Source organism: Sapajus apella, unplaced genomic scaffold, assembly GCF_009761245.1.
Source record: "Sapajus apella isolate SASKATOON/1434 unplaced genomic scaffold, GSC_monkey_1.0 scaffold132, whole genome shotgun sequence".
Classification (NCBI taxonomy): Eukaryota; Metazoa; Chordata; class Mammalia; order Primates; family Cebidae; genus Sapajus; species Sapajus apella.
The window spans coordinates 3187641-3203817 of record NW_022437072.1 but is presented as its reverse complement, the minus strand read 5'-3'; positions in this window follow the sequence as shown (position 1 = coordinate 3203817).

The following is a 16177-nucleotide window of genomic DNA, read 5'->3' as shown; positions in this document are numbered from 1 at the left end:
CCCTCTGCTTCCCTCCATCTCACCTCTACTGTTGCTGCACTTGCTCCATGCCCTTTACCTGTTGTTTCACTCCATCTTGGTTTTCCCCTCCTCCATTCCACAGAACCTGTTTTTCCCATTGTCACAAATGAGTTCCACGTTGCCAAAACCAACAGTATGTGTTGTTTTTTATTTCTTTCCTTTACTCACCCTTTCAGAGATATATTTAAGCAAATAGCGAATTCTACCTTTGTCACAGGAAATACTTGTGTTTTGTTTTGTTTAGATAACTTGATAGATTATATTTTGGGTTTCCTCATTTATCTGCTGCTGCTTTTCTAGACCTGCCTTTTCTATGTAACTCCTAAATATCGTGTTTTTAATAGTATCTTTCTTCTCCCCTAGAGTCCAAATGAATTGAGAAATGAGAGAAGTATGTTAGGCAGATAAGAGAAAAATGTATTATTTATGAATGATGAGGTAGTCACTTAAGATTTTGGCTTATGTGTGTGGGCAAGTAGCCTTCCTAATAACAAACCTGAAAATAGACAGAGCTACTCAGTCTGTGACAATGTGGAAATATATTAGGTCTTCTCCCACAGAGATTGAGCCTTCACCAAGTAGCTGAGCAAAATAGTGAATGCTGTCTCCAGAAGTTGATTTCCAAGGTAAAGAGGAGAAGAGAAGACAGAGCTCAGCTTGAACAGAATCACCATCATAAACTGAAAGGTTATATACACCTTTATGGTAGAGAAACCAGAAGTAACACTTTTACTCTCTGTGGAAGGATAATACTGTGGATAAGCATCAATGTGTGTAGACATTCTCATAATAGCAAAGAATTCTGGAAGTTATAGGAAATGGACCCATGTGACATATATATGCCAGTTCCATAAAGCTGGTGATCAGTTGTTTTCCTTTTAAACTCCTTACAAACTGACATATATGCTCATTTGTTGCTTGAATAACATAAAAAGAAAAGTCCTTGAGTCCAGGGTCTTCATTTTGTTCAATGTTCTATCCCCAGTGTCTACAATGGAAACCACAGTGCAGTAGGCAATTGTAAAGCAAATGAATAAATGGATGCAAAAACAAGACAAACTTACAAATGAGAGCTGTATCAGTAGTATATGAAAAGCTAAGTGAGGGCAACCGAAAGAGCTACAGGTGCTCATCAGTAAAAGAGATTACTGCTTTCCAGGTTGATCAGGAAAGACTGTAGAGGGTATGATTGTGCTAAATACGATGGTTGAGGAGATTAGTATCACCAAAAGTAAAGTTTTAAAGATTACAAGACATTGTTTAGGTTTATGAAATTTAATGGAGTGGGCATTACATGAAAAATTCTTTGTTTACTACCACAGTATAAAGAAATATCATAAAATATATAAAGTCATATATTTTAATTTTACAATTAATTTTTCTATTGTAATTATGTGACGTTACTGATTTTAATAATTTAACTTTGTAAACCTTTGTATTTTAGAGACTATTATGTAGACCTGGGCATGTGTGCATATATGTGTGTGTATGTATATTCATGTATGTGTGCTTGTGTATAAATGCACCTACCAAAAATACTGTTTTATGATTTAGTAAGGTTTTGTTTAAAAACCTGAGCAACATTTAAAACTATGCATTTTTATTAATCCTAACTTACTTCCCCAAATTGCAAATTGTTTCTGCCTAAATTTTCAGAAAACTGACATTATGTCAAAAGCATTCTTTTTTAATTAGTCTAGTTTATATATTCTGTTTTTCCGACTCCCAAGTTCTTTTAGCATAACTTTTTTTTAGGTTTCATTTTTTGCAAACATTCTAAAGTAGAAATGAGAGCAATTGCATCCTATTTTGTTTTTCAGAGTTCTATTAGTAGCAGTATGAAGCAACACAGCCTGAAAAATAGCATGTAAAATTTATTAGCTCTAAATTGGTTTACTGGAAAATTAATGTGAGATTGGAAAATTTTCTAAGTTTCTTTGTCAGTAAGAACAAATATTTAAGAATATGAAATAATTGAGAATAGCTCAGAGAAGATTCCTGTTGTTTCCTGCTAGGAGATTTAATACTTTCCTGATTCTTTTCCTATCATGTCACACAGAATGCATTGTATTAGACAACCAGCAAGTATTAAAAGAATTCTATTGTGAGTAAGATAGCTTTCTCAGATCTACAGACTGCTTCTGATTTTTATTTTTTCATTCTATTTATATTGATTAGAATATGTGAATAGCATCTATTAGATTGACTAACTAGAATACATGAATAGTATCTATTAGATTGACTAACTCAGCTTATGAATCAAAATTATTATTGTTTTGAGTTAGCTTATACCTTGAACTATATGTTTTTGTTTTGCATAGTACTTATCTAAAAGTCCCAGGAAGGTCAGTTCCATTATTTTTCTATATGACAGGTATTTTAGTCACACTGCAGAACGGAGTACTATTGTAACCGTCACACTTTAGCTGGCAATCCTTTTTTAAAAACCATACCATGTTCAGTGCTGTGAAGATTTTGTGTGAAGTAGACATATAGCAAGATCTAACTTAGTGGCAACTAGGCCATGCACATTTGATGCCTGACCACTGTGAAACCATGAGCGGGAAGAATGAGTGTTACCCATCAGTCTTATCTTATAACTCTCATCTTCAGAAATTTGTGAATAACTAGATATTCACTGGTTCTTAGCTATATGTAATAGCTTTAAAAATAGTACTTATTAGAAATGAAATCTCTATAGAGATTTCTATAATAAAAGACCCTCTGATTTCTCTAAAAGATATTCCATACAAATGGAGACAAAAAAAGAGCAGAAATAGCTAGACTTACATCAGATGAAAGAGATTTCAAGCCAAAGCTGTAAAAAAAGGCAAAGAAGATCACTATATAATTAAAAAGGAGTTAATTCAACAATAATATATAACAATTATAAATATATAGGTACCCAATAACTGAGAACCCTGAAATATAAAGCAAATATTATTAGAGCTAAAACAGAAATAGACTCCAAATAATAGTTGGGGAATCCAGCAGCTCATTTTCAGCATTGGACAGATTATCTAACAGAAAATCAACAAAGAAACACCAGGAAATCTGCATTACAGACCAAATGGACCTAATAGACATTTACAGAATATTTCATACCTCTGCAGAATACACATCCTTCTCATCAGCACATGGAACAATCTCTGGGATAGAACATATGTTAGCCTATAAAACAAGTCTTAATAATTGTTTTAAATAAATTACATGGTTTTTTTTTTTTTTCCTGAAAAATACGGGCTAAAAGTAGAAATCAACAAGAGGAACTTTGGAAATTACACAAATAAATGGAAACAAAAAAACATGCATTAAACAACACGCCCCTGAATGAAACAGTGAGTCAATGAAGAAATTAAAACGGAAAATTTAAAATATTTTGAAATGAAATGAAAATACAGCTTACCAAACCTATGGGATACAGCAAAAGCACTAATAAAATGGAATATTTCAGCAATAAAAACGTACATCAAAAATGTAAAAAGATTTCAAATAAACAACCTAATCATTCATCTCAATGAACTAGAAAAGCAAGAGCAAATCAAACCCAAAAATTAGTAGAAGAAAAGATAAAGATCAGAGCATAAATAAATGAAATTGAGACCAAAAAGTACTAAAGATCAGTGACATGAAAAGTTGTTTAAAAAATGTTTAACAAATTAACAAACTTTAGCAAAACTATGAAAAAAAGACCAAAGTAAAATCAGAGATGGAGGAGGAGGCATTACAACTGATACCATTTAAATTCAAAAGATCATTAGAAAGTATTATGAGCAACTATATGCAAATAGATTGGAAAACCTACAAGAAATGGATACATCCCGAGACATACACAATCTATTACTACTGAATTCTGAAAAAATAGAAAACGTGAATATGACACATAATTATTAAGCACATCTTTTCTTTGAGGTGAAGATCAAAATCTCTCCTCCAAATATTATTTTCATTTGACAATGGAAGAATAGCTATGATAGTCAACACACATTCAGAAGTGACCGTTATCTCTAGCTATGTATTTATTTATGGTCATTTCATTTCAATTTGATATTTTCTATTTTGATTTTTTAAAATTATTCTAATTTTATAATTGATATGTTTAATATTTATTGCATTTTCTCTGCACTGATTTTTGTTTACACTTTTGCAAATTATGAATATTGTTTCAATAAAAAATGGTGATTTTAATTTTTCTGGGAGAATATGTAGAATAACTGCTATCTCCCTGGTGTATGTTAAAAAATAGGAAATAAAAGATCAAATGTGGAGCAAGAAATAGAGATTGAGACAGCATTAACTTGAGTTTATCCTCACCTTTCTGTTTTTTAAATATAATCAAGAGTATTATTTTGTATTCTTTAAAAATATTTGTCTACATAATTACCTTACTTAAAAATGTTGAATAATATTAGATAAGCATGTACATAAGAAATTAGCTCTTCAGATCTCATAATTAACTTTCCTATTTTTTAACTAATTTCATTTTTCCTAATTTATTGGGGAGACCTATTCATTAATCTAGCAAATATTTACTGAGGGCTTATTAGATACCTAGTGTAGCTCTGATTCTCAAAGAGCTTAAATTCTAACAGTAATATTTATCTAGCACATGATAGTAATTTTCAATATTCAAGAGAATAAACAAGGATATAACACATAATTTCTATCACATTAGCACCTCATTTTTTATTGTCTTAAAAATATTTATTCATCATGCACCATGAAAAGGTCATTCTTCTAAGCTACAGAGATTCATTGGTAGAAATCAATGTCAAATATTTACTTTCTTGCTGAGTTTATTTTGTAATGCCAGCTAATCCTCCAAGCAGAGCTACACAGAAGTAGAGCTGAGTGAGCCCAGCTCAGATTACCTAGAAGACATTTTTAGTTTCCGTCTGATCCAGAGACTAAAGAATTGTTGGGTTCAGCCACTAAAATGTTGAGTGGTTTGTTTAAAGCAATAGGTAACTGATGCAGGCCAATGCACATGATATGAAATAACTCATAATATATTAGAAGGGTAGTTCTCACTATTTTGGAGTGAGAATTGCTGTACACTCTCAACTATTGTGGGCTTCAAGAGCTTTTTTTTTTTTAATGTGGGCAGTATCTATTGATATTTACCATATTAGATATTGAAATTGAGAAAAAATTAAATTTGTTTAAAAGTAACAATAGTTAACCTAGTATAGGTTAACCTAATATATTTTTATAAAAATTGAATATTCTCATATCCAAACTATTAAAATAATCAGAAGGATGGCATTGTTTTACATTTTTGCATACCTCTTTAATCTCTTACTACTTAGATGACAAATTTTTATATCAGCTTCTTCATTCAATCTACTGTACTATCTTGTTTTCTCTGAAAAAAAGAAAATGAAGAAAAGATCCTCATTTTCTCTTGCCACTGCCAACCAAAAAGTGCTTTTTGCCTCCCACCACGATTCTGAGGCCTCCCTAGCCATGTGGAACTGTTAAGTCCAATTAAACTTCTTTTTCTTCTCATTCTCAGTTCCGTCTTTATCAGCAATGTGAAAACAGACTAATATAGTAAATTGGTACCAGTAAAGTGGGGCACTGCTGAAAAGGTACCCAAAAATGCAGAAGTGACTTTGGAACTGGGTAGCAGGCAGAGTTTGGAACACTTTGGAAGACTCAAAAGAAGAGAGGAAAATGTGGGAAAGTTTGAAACATCCTAGAGACTTGTGGGGAATGGCTTTGCCTAAAAGCCTGATAGCAATATGGAAGATAAGATCAAGGTGGAAGTGATCCTAGATGGAGATAAGGAACTTGTCAGGAAATGGAACAAAGGTGACTTTTGTTATATAATTAGCAAGGAGACTGGCCCCATTTTGCCCCTGCCCTAGAGATTTGTAGAGCTTTTAACTTGAGAGAGAGAATTTAGGGTATCTGGTGGGAGAAATTTCTAAGCAGCAAAGCGCTCAAAAAATGACTTGGGTTCTGTTAAAGGCATTCAGCTTTATAAGGGAAGCAGAGCATAAAAGTTTAGAACATTTGCAGCTTGACAATGTCATAGAAAAGAAAAACCTGTTTTTCTTGGGAGAAATTCAAGCTGGCTGCAGAAATTTGCATAAATAGCAAAAAGTATATAAAGTTAATCCCAAAGACCATGGGCAGAATGTCTCCAGACCATGTCAGAGACTTTCATGACAGCCCCTCCCATCAAGGACCTGGAGGCCCAGGAGAAAAAGTGGTTTCATGGGCTGGGCCCAGGGTTCCCATGCTGTGGGCAGCGTAGGGACTTGGTGCCCTGTGCTCCAGCTGCTCCAGCTGTGGTTGAAGGGGCCAATGTGCAGCTCATGGTGTGGCTTCAAAGGGTGGAAGCCACAAGCCTTGGCAGCTTCACATGGTGTTGAGCCTGAAGATGCACATAAGAAAAGAACTGAGGTTTGGGAACCTCTGCCTAGATTTCAGAAGATGTATAGAAACACTGGGATGCCCAGGCAGAAGTTTGTTACAGGAGTGGGGCCCTCATGGAGAACCTCTGCTAGGGCAATGGAGAAGGGAAATGTGGGGTTGGCACTCCCACACAGAGTCACTACAGGGGCACTGCCTAATGGAGCTGTCAGAAGAGGGCCATCATCCTCCAGACCCCAGAATGGTATATCCACCAACAGGTTGAACCATGTACCTGGAAAAGCAATAGTCCACTTAACACCAGCCCATGAAAGCAGCCAGGAGGGAGGCTACACCCTGCAAAGCCACAAGGGCAGAGCAGCCTAAGACCATGGAACCCACCTCTTGCATCAGCATGACTTGAATTTGAGACCTGGAGTCAAAGGAGATCATTTTGGAGATCACTCAACCTCAAATAGTTGTACAATGGTTTTTCTTCAAGACAACCATCATGAAGCAAAAGTGCTTTGTAGACACTTGCCATTTTATCATACGTAATATGAAAATGGTGTCTATTTGAAGATCAAGATGGAACAGAATCAGAAATTATTATTTTATCCACATCATTGCTAAATAAGATTGGTTTTTAAAAAATTACAAGTAGATGGTGGAGAAGAGTGTAATGAGTACTGATACAATGTCTACTAGTGTGATTTAGTACACTAGTACTATTAGCACACAAATCCTTTGATTAGTGACATGAAGTCAACAGTTGTACCCATCATTGCTTCTATATCATCAATGTGAATGACACAGTGAAAAAGGATGATAGTATCATTCTATTATTATGAAAGTTTTAGCCTCACAGATGCCCTATGAAGGTCTCAAGGACCCATTTAGTCCTCCAGAATACATTAACAATTTTTTTTCAGACAATAAATACATGGGGAAAAATAAATGTCATAAGGGGGATTAGGGATATTGGAAAAGAGGATGATTTGTGATTTGTGAGCAGGGTGACCAGTTTGAGACTATAAGAAGGTAATCTTTGAGCAAAGACAAGGGAATAAAGAAGTATGTTATTAAAATATATGGGGGAGGAATACACAAGGCAAAGAATATAACCAATACTAATCACCTAGACACTTTTCAAGAACAGTATTGCATGCTTTTGAGGGGAGAAGTTATATGACTTAATTTTTGAAATAATCATTTTAGTGTAGAACATAAGCAATAAATGTATAGTTGAGCACACTATGAATTATGAGACTATTGTAGATGAGATAACCTAATGGTTTGGACTATATTGGTAGCATTTGAAATGTGTAGGATAAAATGGTTAAATAATGGATATGTTTGGAGGATGGAGCCATAAGAATTTTCTAATGAATTCTGTGTACAGTGTGAGAAAAAGACTACCCCAGAAAGACTAAATTTCTCCATCTGAGAAAATAAAATGACAATATTTTCATTAGTCATTACCACTGGATTAAAATTATCTTCTTTTTTACATGCTATAGTTCATATATCTTTTAGATAGACAAAACCGCATTTTATTGCACGTCCCTTTAAAATGCTCGTCAGGTACTGAGTTTTGGTTTTTTTGTTTTTTTTTTTTGTTCGTTTGTTTACAAATTTAAGGTTTGTGGAATCCCTGGGCCAGGCAAGCCTATTGGCACCATTTTCCCAACAGTATGTGTGCACTTCATGTCTGTGTCTCGCTTAATACCTCATAATATTTCAAAGTTATTATGATATCTGTTATGGTGATCTGTGATCAGTGATCTCTGATGTTACTGTAATAACTGGGTTTTGGCACTATGAACCATAAAATATGGTGAACTTAATAGATACATGTTGTGTATGTCCTGATTGCTCCACTCACTGGCCATTCTCCTATCTCTGTCCCTCTTCTCCAGCCTATTTATTCTCTGAAACAAATGAACTCTTTGTTTATCCACATTATGGTTTACATAGGGTTGTCAATAACATTTTTGAAATGCAAAATTTATATAATTTATCACTCTGTGAGTCTTTAAAACTTACCCTTCCTTGATCTTTGTATGATTGGACATAGGAAAAGGGAAGAAAAACCCTGTTAATAGTATTATTTATTTAATGAAGTCATAAATGCTATTTAATTCAAAATATTTGTAAGAATTTATAAAATTTGTAAGATACTAATAAGTTAAGATTAAGCACTAGTAACAATAAGCTGAATGCATATTACTATCTAGTATCTAAAATAAAAGACATGGAACTAATAAAATTTGTGCAGTCCAGGACAGAAAAATAAACAGAAATAAATATAAGACATAAAATAGAAATATAAGTCCAAGAATCAATAAACAGAGTAAACGTGAAGGTGTTAAATTTCTCTTGTAAAAGACAAATAAGTTTGCGGGAAAAATTCAGCTATATGCATTTTGCAAAAGGTTTAAATATATTATTATTATCAGACAATAAAATTTGTAGAAAAATGATTATTGTGATAAAACAAGATATTTCCGGTTGTTTTCATGGACAGAGTGATTATTTCTCCTCAAAATTTTTATGTTGAAACCATATCTCCAATGTGATGGTATTTGAAAATAGGTCTTTGGAGTAATTAGGGTTCAATGGTCAGAAGGGATTAGTATAAAGAGACCCCTTATAAAAAGAGCGAGCGTTTGTTCTCTTTCCTGTGTGCACTCAAAAGGAGAACCATGTGAGCACACAGTGAGATGGCAGCCACATCCAGTCAAGAGAAGAGGCAACAGCAAAACCTATATTCCTGGCACATTGATGATGAACTTCCCAACCTCCAGCACTACGAGATATCAATTTCTGCTGTTTAAGCTACCCAGTCTATGGCATTTTGTTAAGACAGGCTAGGTAGACTAAGGTAATTATTTTAAGATAATATACTTAGAATGTATAATATATTACCCTCAGGTGTGCACCATAGATATGAAATGTGTCAATAAAAATCACTATAAAAAACAAACAAATTGACCACACAGTTTTTCAAAAATTGTGGAATAAGTAAACAACAGCAACACAGAATGAAGAATATTTGATTCACACAAATGCAAATTTTCAGGTAACAGATACATATGAAACCATGTATCCGCAAAAACAGCTTTTGCATTGGTTTTAAACAGTTACAGAAATGTTAATAGACATTTTTCATGTATTAGGTATTAAAAGAAGTGTCAGATAATTTTTTTTTTTTGAGGTGGAGACTCGCTCTGTTGCGCAGTGGTGCGATTTCAGCTCACTGCAACCTCTACCTCCTGGGTTCAAGCTATTCTCCTGCCTCAGCCTCCTGAGTAACTGGGGAAAAAAAGCACAAAAATTAATAAATTACTAGCAAGTTTTGTCACTTATAAGTACATGCAACCTTAGCAATAAAAAATAAAAATATATTATTCAGATAGAAAAATATATTGAGATATAAAATAGATACAACTGAGGGTGTATTATGTATAACTTTATGCTAATAAATTGAAAATTTAAGAAGAATGTTTTTCTAGAGGAAAAACATAATCTATAAAGGAGTCATTATATGTAATTGATAAGAAAGAAAAAACTATTTTCTTAAACATCATACAAGCCTTTGATTATCATATAAATGAGTGTTATCAAACATGCATGGAAAGAAACAGAGAGAACATTGGAAATCTCACTACTCCAATTTATGAAGCTAGAATGATGCCACAATTAACACAAAAATAAATTGTTTTTATCATTGAAAATATCATGAGTCATCTCAAATAAAAATAGCTAAGTTCTCACTGTTCTAACATGGTGATGTTCTGGTCCCAATGCTTTTAGGAGGTGTTTCAGACTTGTGGAGTGAGGCAAATATCTGCAATCATAATACACTTCTTTAGTAATTTTATGTCTCTACAGTGAACCGATTTCAATATAATGTAAATGAAGGCAAACAGCACGTAGGATGTGTTGATTCACCTCCATCCTAGTCAGTTATGACCCCAAATTAGGGACATGACTTTAATTAAACTCTGGGCCAAATTCACAACAAACTGTGGCTTCCCCTCTGTTGTATAGAGTAGTTTACAAAAGTTTGTAAAATATTTACATTTATTTTCTTAAGTTTTTAAGTGAGTTACTTTTGTGGATAAAGTTTTATTTTAAATAACAAATTGTTGTGTAACTGATCTGTCAGACTGGTGTTACTTTATGCAGTGGAGAGAAGTTCGCTTAAGGTCTGTCTTCCTTCAGGGAGAGGAAGAAGCACAACAGGGAGAAAATCTAAACCTCTGGGCCACGGATGTCACGGAATGGCATCCGTCTATGAACTAGAGATGTGAAAACTCCGTTGGAAATGCTGGGGTGCTTTGGTTGTTGCTATTGTTGTCGTTTTGTCTCGGTGCTAGAGAGATCTAGAAATGTGCTGGAAGGTGAAAAGTGACAGTTGGCCCACACAAGGGAGAAAACTAATTTTCCGTGGTTAGTAACTGATAGGTTTGGCTGTGTCCCCACCCAGATCTCATCTTGAATTCCCACATGTCGTGGGAGGGATCGATGGGAGGTGATTGAATCATGGGGGCAGGTCTTTCCTGCACTGTTCTCATGGTAGTGAGTAAGTTTCATGAGATGTATAAGGGAAAGTTTTCCTGTACAAGTTCTCTTCTTTTGTTTGCCTCCATGTAAGACCTGCTCTTCACCCTCTACTGTGATTGTGAGGCCTCACCAGCCACGTGGCACTGGGAGTCTATTAAACTTCTTTCTTTTGTAAATTTCCCCACTTAGAGTATATCTTTATCAGCAGTGTGAAAACGAACTTGTAGTAACTATAATCCTAGATGTAGGTTATAGAGATAATGAAGGTGAAAAAGGATTTCCAAACTAGAAACACTTAAAAAATGTTGATGTATCTCTCCACATCAGATTCAAGTTAGCCTAAGAAAGGCTACATATAACCGTATGAAAAAGCAATTCAGAAATATTCACAAACACACTGTGTCAAATAGTTTCTGTTGACCTACTTTACACATAACAGTTCAAATAGCCTTTATAGCCTGCCACAAAATTTTCCTGTAGGCCTTTTAAACTTATCCTTAGTATTCTTTACATGATTCTTATTTTCTCAATGCAGCTATATAATTATGTTTCAGACGCAAGAACATCAGGGCTGTTTTTTTTATTGAGTTAGTGTTCGTTTTGGCAGTTACTATAATTGCATATTACTGAATTCAGGAACACTGGCCAGAAAAATAAAATGAGAGCTGTTGCAGCGCTATTCAGCTCACATACCAGCTTCTGTATAAATGACTTCCCAAGCACGCCACTCCTCTCTCTCTAAAGGCTTCCAAAATACAACAAAAGGAGCATGATCAACAGCATTTTTTAAACTCAAGGCAAAACAAGTGGCAGGAAACCAAAATATAAAAGGAACAGAGCATTCTCTATAATTACAGTTTCAAAAATGTTTCATTGCATATGTTGTCAACAGTTCTTATTTTGTATGTTTAATGTTATTCATAGTTTCTGAAATATATGATTTTTAAGAATTCCTATTAAGGCAGAAGTCCTCTTCTGTTAAGCTAGTATGAATAAATGACAAAAGTAAACTTTTATGATATATTATAGAAGGTTAATTGTTTTCTGAGCGAAAACATCATCATTTCAAAGTGATGGGAGAGAGACTTGCAAATTCAGGGAAATTAGAAATGTAAATAGTTAACTCAGATTAACAAAGGAGAAAAACAATAGCATTCACAAGTAATTATAAAAATAACACTAGGGTTTTCTTAGTAACTCAAGTCATTTAATTCTTATTAAAAGCACAAGATTTAATTTTGTATAAAACATTTACTGTGCTGTTACTTTGTATCATATTAACAGTAAAAGTTGCTTATGAGATCATAAAGTTATAAGCTATGCTTTATAACTAAGCACAGTCTGATTTTGTCCTTATGTGCTTTTTAATGTGAATTTATTCTCACTGATAGTTACTTATAGTAAAAACCTAGGGTTACTTCTTTTAGTACCCCAAGTTTTAAATTTTCCTGCTATTGTTATTCTAATCTAGCTATCTCATCATAAAGAAAAAAAAAACCAAAACAGCCCAGATGATAGGTACAAACTAAACTCTATGCACCTAATAGGATTTCAAGAAATATTTGATGAATAAAAATGAGTGGGTACATGATTATATAGTTGACTTAACTTTTCAGTAATATTTTTCATTCATGGGTAAAAGAAAGTAAAGGACAAGTTTTAAATTATCATAGTAATGTTTGGCTTTTACGATGATCTTGGCTGCTTTGTTTGTTTTAGTTATTTCTTGTGAGATTACATGCTCTTTATAAAGATAATGCCAGATGAAAAGACATTGCTTTATATTTGAGATCTATTTAACTTTGTAGTTTGAAAAAAATAATTGCAACAAATTTTTTAAGAAGTAAAAAGATTTCTTTTGTATCCTTTACCAAGCTTTCCCCCAAAGGCCACAGCTTACATAACTATAGTACAATATGAAAACAAACAAAAAATGATATTGGTAAAATACTATTAACTAGATCAGGTTTTTTCTAGATTTTACCGGGTTTACAAACATTTGCGTGTGTGTGTGTGTGTGTGTGTGTGTGCGCGTGTGTACATTGTTCTATAGAGTTTTATTTCAAATACAGATTTGTATAACCACCACCAAAAACAAAATACAGAAATGCTTCATCACCACCTACAAATATATATGAAGTGGTTTTGAATTCATTCTGTTCTAATATTTTGCCATCTGTTAGATATTTAAACTGAACTAGTTTACGTACTTGGACTTGATAATATATTCGGTTGGTCTATAATCTTTTCACCAACTAGGAGTTAAATTGTTTCATTTATCTAGTATCTATAACCCATAAGTTAAAAAGGGTTTTTAAACAACGTATTATTAAAAATAATACGTTGTTTAATAATATTTCATTTGCTGTTATCTTCACAGGTTAATGTATTCGTTTTTTAGGGTTGCCATAATAAAGCACCACAGACCAAGTAGCTTAACAGAAATTCATATTTTCGTAGCTCTGGAAGCTAGAAGTCAAAGATCAAAGTGTTGACAGAGTTGATTTCTTCTAGACCTCCCTCCTTGGCTTGTAGATGTTCATTCTTCTTTGCATGTATTCCTATGATCCTCCCTCTCTCTGTCACTCAATCTTCTCTTCTTATAAGAACACAGGACCTCTGGCCCATTGGATTAATGCCTACCTATAAGACCTAATTTTAATTTAATTACTTGTTTAAAGATCCTATCTCCAAATATAGTCATTATAAGGTACTGGGAATTAAGATGTCAACATGTGAAGTTTAGAGGGGACCCAATTCAGCTATAGCAAATGCCTACAGACTTTTGAATAGTGGAGTTAATGAAATAATGATTGGTAAAAACCAGTGTATAGAGAGAAGGGTTCTTACGTTCCCCTCTTTACCATTCTAGCTGCTACACTCCCTGTTAGGCACAAATCAAATTTGCTTGCCTTCACTGAGTCAGAATTTTGGTAAAACCACAGTCATTTGCGAGTTACCAAAATATGTATCCAAATAACCAAAATGTCTTTGAATAATTTGACCACTTTAAATTTGTTATTCTTTGGATATTCATCTGATAACCAGTGACAGGAGAACAAAAAGCATCTGTGGAAAGCTCCTGTTTGCAACTCTGAGGTGTTGTCTGGTTTCTACAGCGGTATTCCAAGAAAACCGAGACCTCACTAAGCATCTAGTCACAGCCAGCCACACAAACACGAGGGCTCTTCCTGGCACTGTGTAAATCTGTAGACTCTAGTACTTTCATGAGCCCAAAAACAAGTTAACTGGTTCCTAATTTTAAAAATCTGGATGTAAATTAATAGTCACAATTAGTTTAATTCCAGTGAAATCATTAGTAGCACTAGGCTGGTAATGTTTTAATTCCTGGTTGTGAGATTTTCCCAGGGGAAGTTCATTATATCTAAAAAGAACGTAAAAGTATTAGCATAATAAAAGTCAATGAACTTCCAAAGAACAAATAACTATGAAGCGCAGGCTAAAGAATGTTATGTTTCACTTTTATTGTAAGGAAACTTGATATTGGAGCAATGTGACACAAAGATGGCATGCCAGGAATCTGTAGAAATACAGTGTTGAGAAGGGCCAAGAAGACAGCATATGAGAAGGCGAGGTGGTGTGATGGTTTCTCCCAGTTAATGGAACAAAATCTCCAGTGTGGATTGGATGTAGAGTGTGAATAATTAGAAGAGAGTTACCTGATAGTCATTCAACATTGCAGTTTGTTCAGAATGTTAAGCCAAGTGTTAATCTTTTTGATATACAAGATTATGATGTTAATTATGCGTTTATTTTGGACTAGTTACTGGGGAAGTTCTAAATATCAAGAATCAATAATTGAAATGCACTGGTTTTTCATGTGCAATCTGTGGAGCTTATTTTTATTTTTCCAATTCAACTAATACTTTAGTTTGAATTAAGTTTCATTAACATTTAAGCACTGTAGACTTAATGGCAAAAATATATTCATAAATAATATTAAATAGGCAATGCTTGCTTTTTAATTTAATCAGTAACATTATCAACATAGATTAGTGGAATTAAAATGTGATGTCTCCTCTTGTTCTTTATTTCTGCCCTTATAATACAGCAGTAAAATATAAGTCAGTGCTTTTCAGCATAGTCAAGAAATTATGGCTTTGGGCTAACTATGGTTTGATTAATGCAGATGTTAAATCTAATTTGATCTAAATTCTCTGTGGATATTAGTAATTAACATACTAACTATTGCCTGGGGTTCTATTAATTTTTTATATTGGAAAATGAATTTTTATAACCACAGGGTTGAATTTTATTTTCCTCAAAATAGAAATAGATACTGTCTAAATTTCAGGTACATAGATTCTCAAAGATTACAGTTTATAGTCAAACAACTCAACCAGAATTTTCAATTACCTTAGTATATACTACTTACTGCAAAAATGCACTAAAATTCACTAATTCTATTGCACATGCTGCAGTGTTTTGCTCGTAGAACTAGTACTTTTAAATTGCTAGTGCCTGTATCTCTGTGCCTTGCTCTCCATAGCAATTTCCAAAAACTTCTTTTTATATATTTTCCAAATCATTCAGCTTTGAAGCTCATTCAGTGTCTCTGCTTATTGCAGACATTTCTAGGCACCAAAGTCAACATCGTTCTAATGTGTTATTTCTGTATGTATTTTTAAGTGACATCTTCTCTGTTTTTTTAAAATTTTCCAGCTCATTATTTGTTGATTTCATTTATGTTTTCAAAAAACCAACTTTTCATTTTGTTGATATTTTGTTCTTTGATCTCCACTTTGTTTTGTTCTGCTCTGACATTTATAATTTTTCCTTCTACAAATTTGGGGCTTGATTTTTTTTCTATTTTTTATTTCTGTAGGTTTTTGGGAACAGGTGGTATTTGGTTACATGAGTAAGTTTGTTAGTGGTGATTTGTGCGATTGTGATGTACCCATCACCTGAGCAGTATACACGGAACCCATTTCTGCTTTTTTGACATAGGCATTTATTGCCAAAAGCGTTCCTCTTAGTACTACTTTGGCTGTATTATTAGGTTCCAGAATGTCATGTTTCTATTTTCAGAATATATATATCAGTTTCCTTATCCACTCACTGATTGATGGGCATTTGGGCTGGTTCCATATTTTTGCAGTTGCAAATTATGCTGCTGTAAACATGTGTGTGCAAGTATCTTCTTCATGTAATAACTTCTTTTCCTTTTGGGTAGATTCTCAGTGCTGGAATTGCTGGATCAAATGGT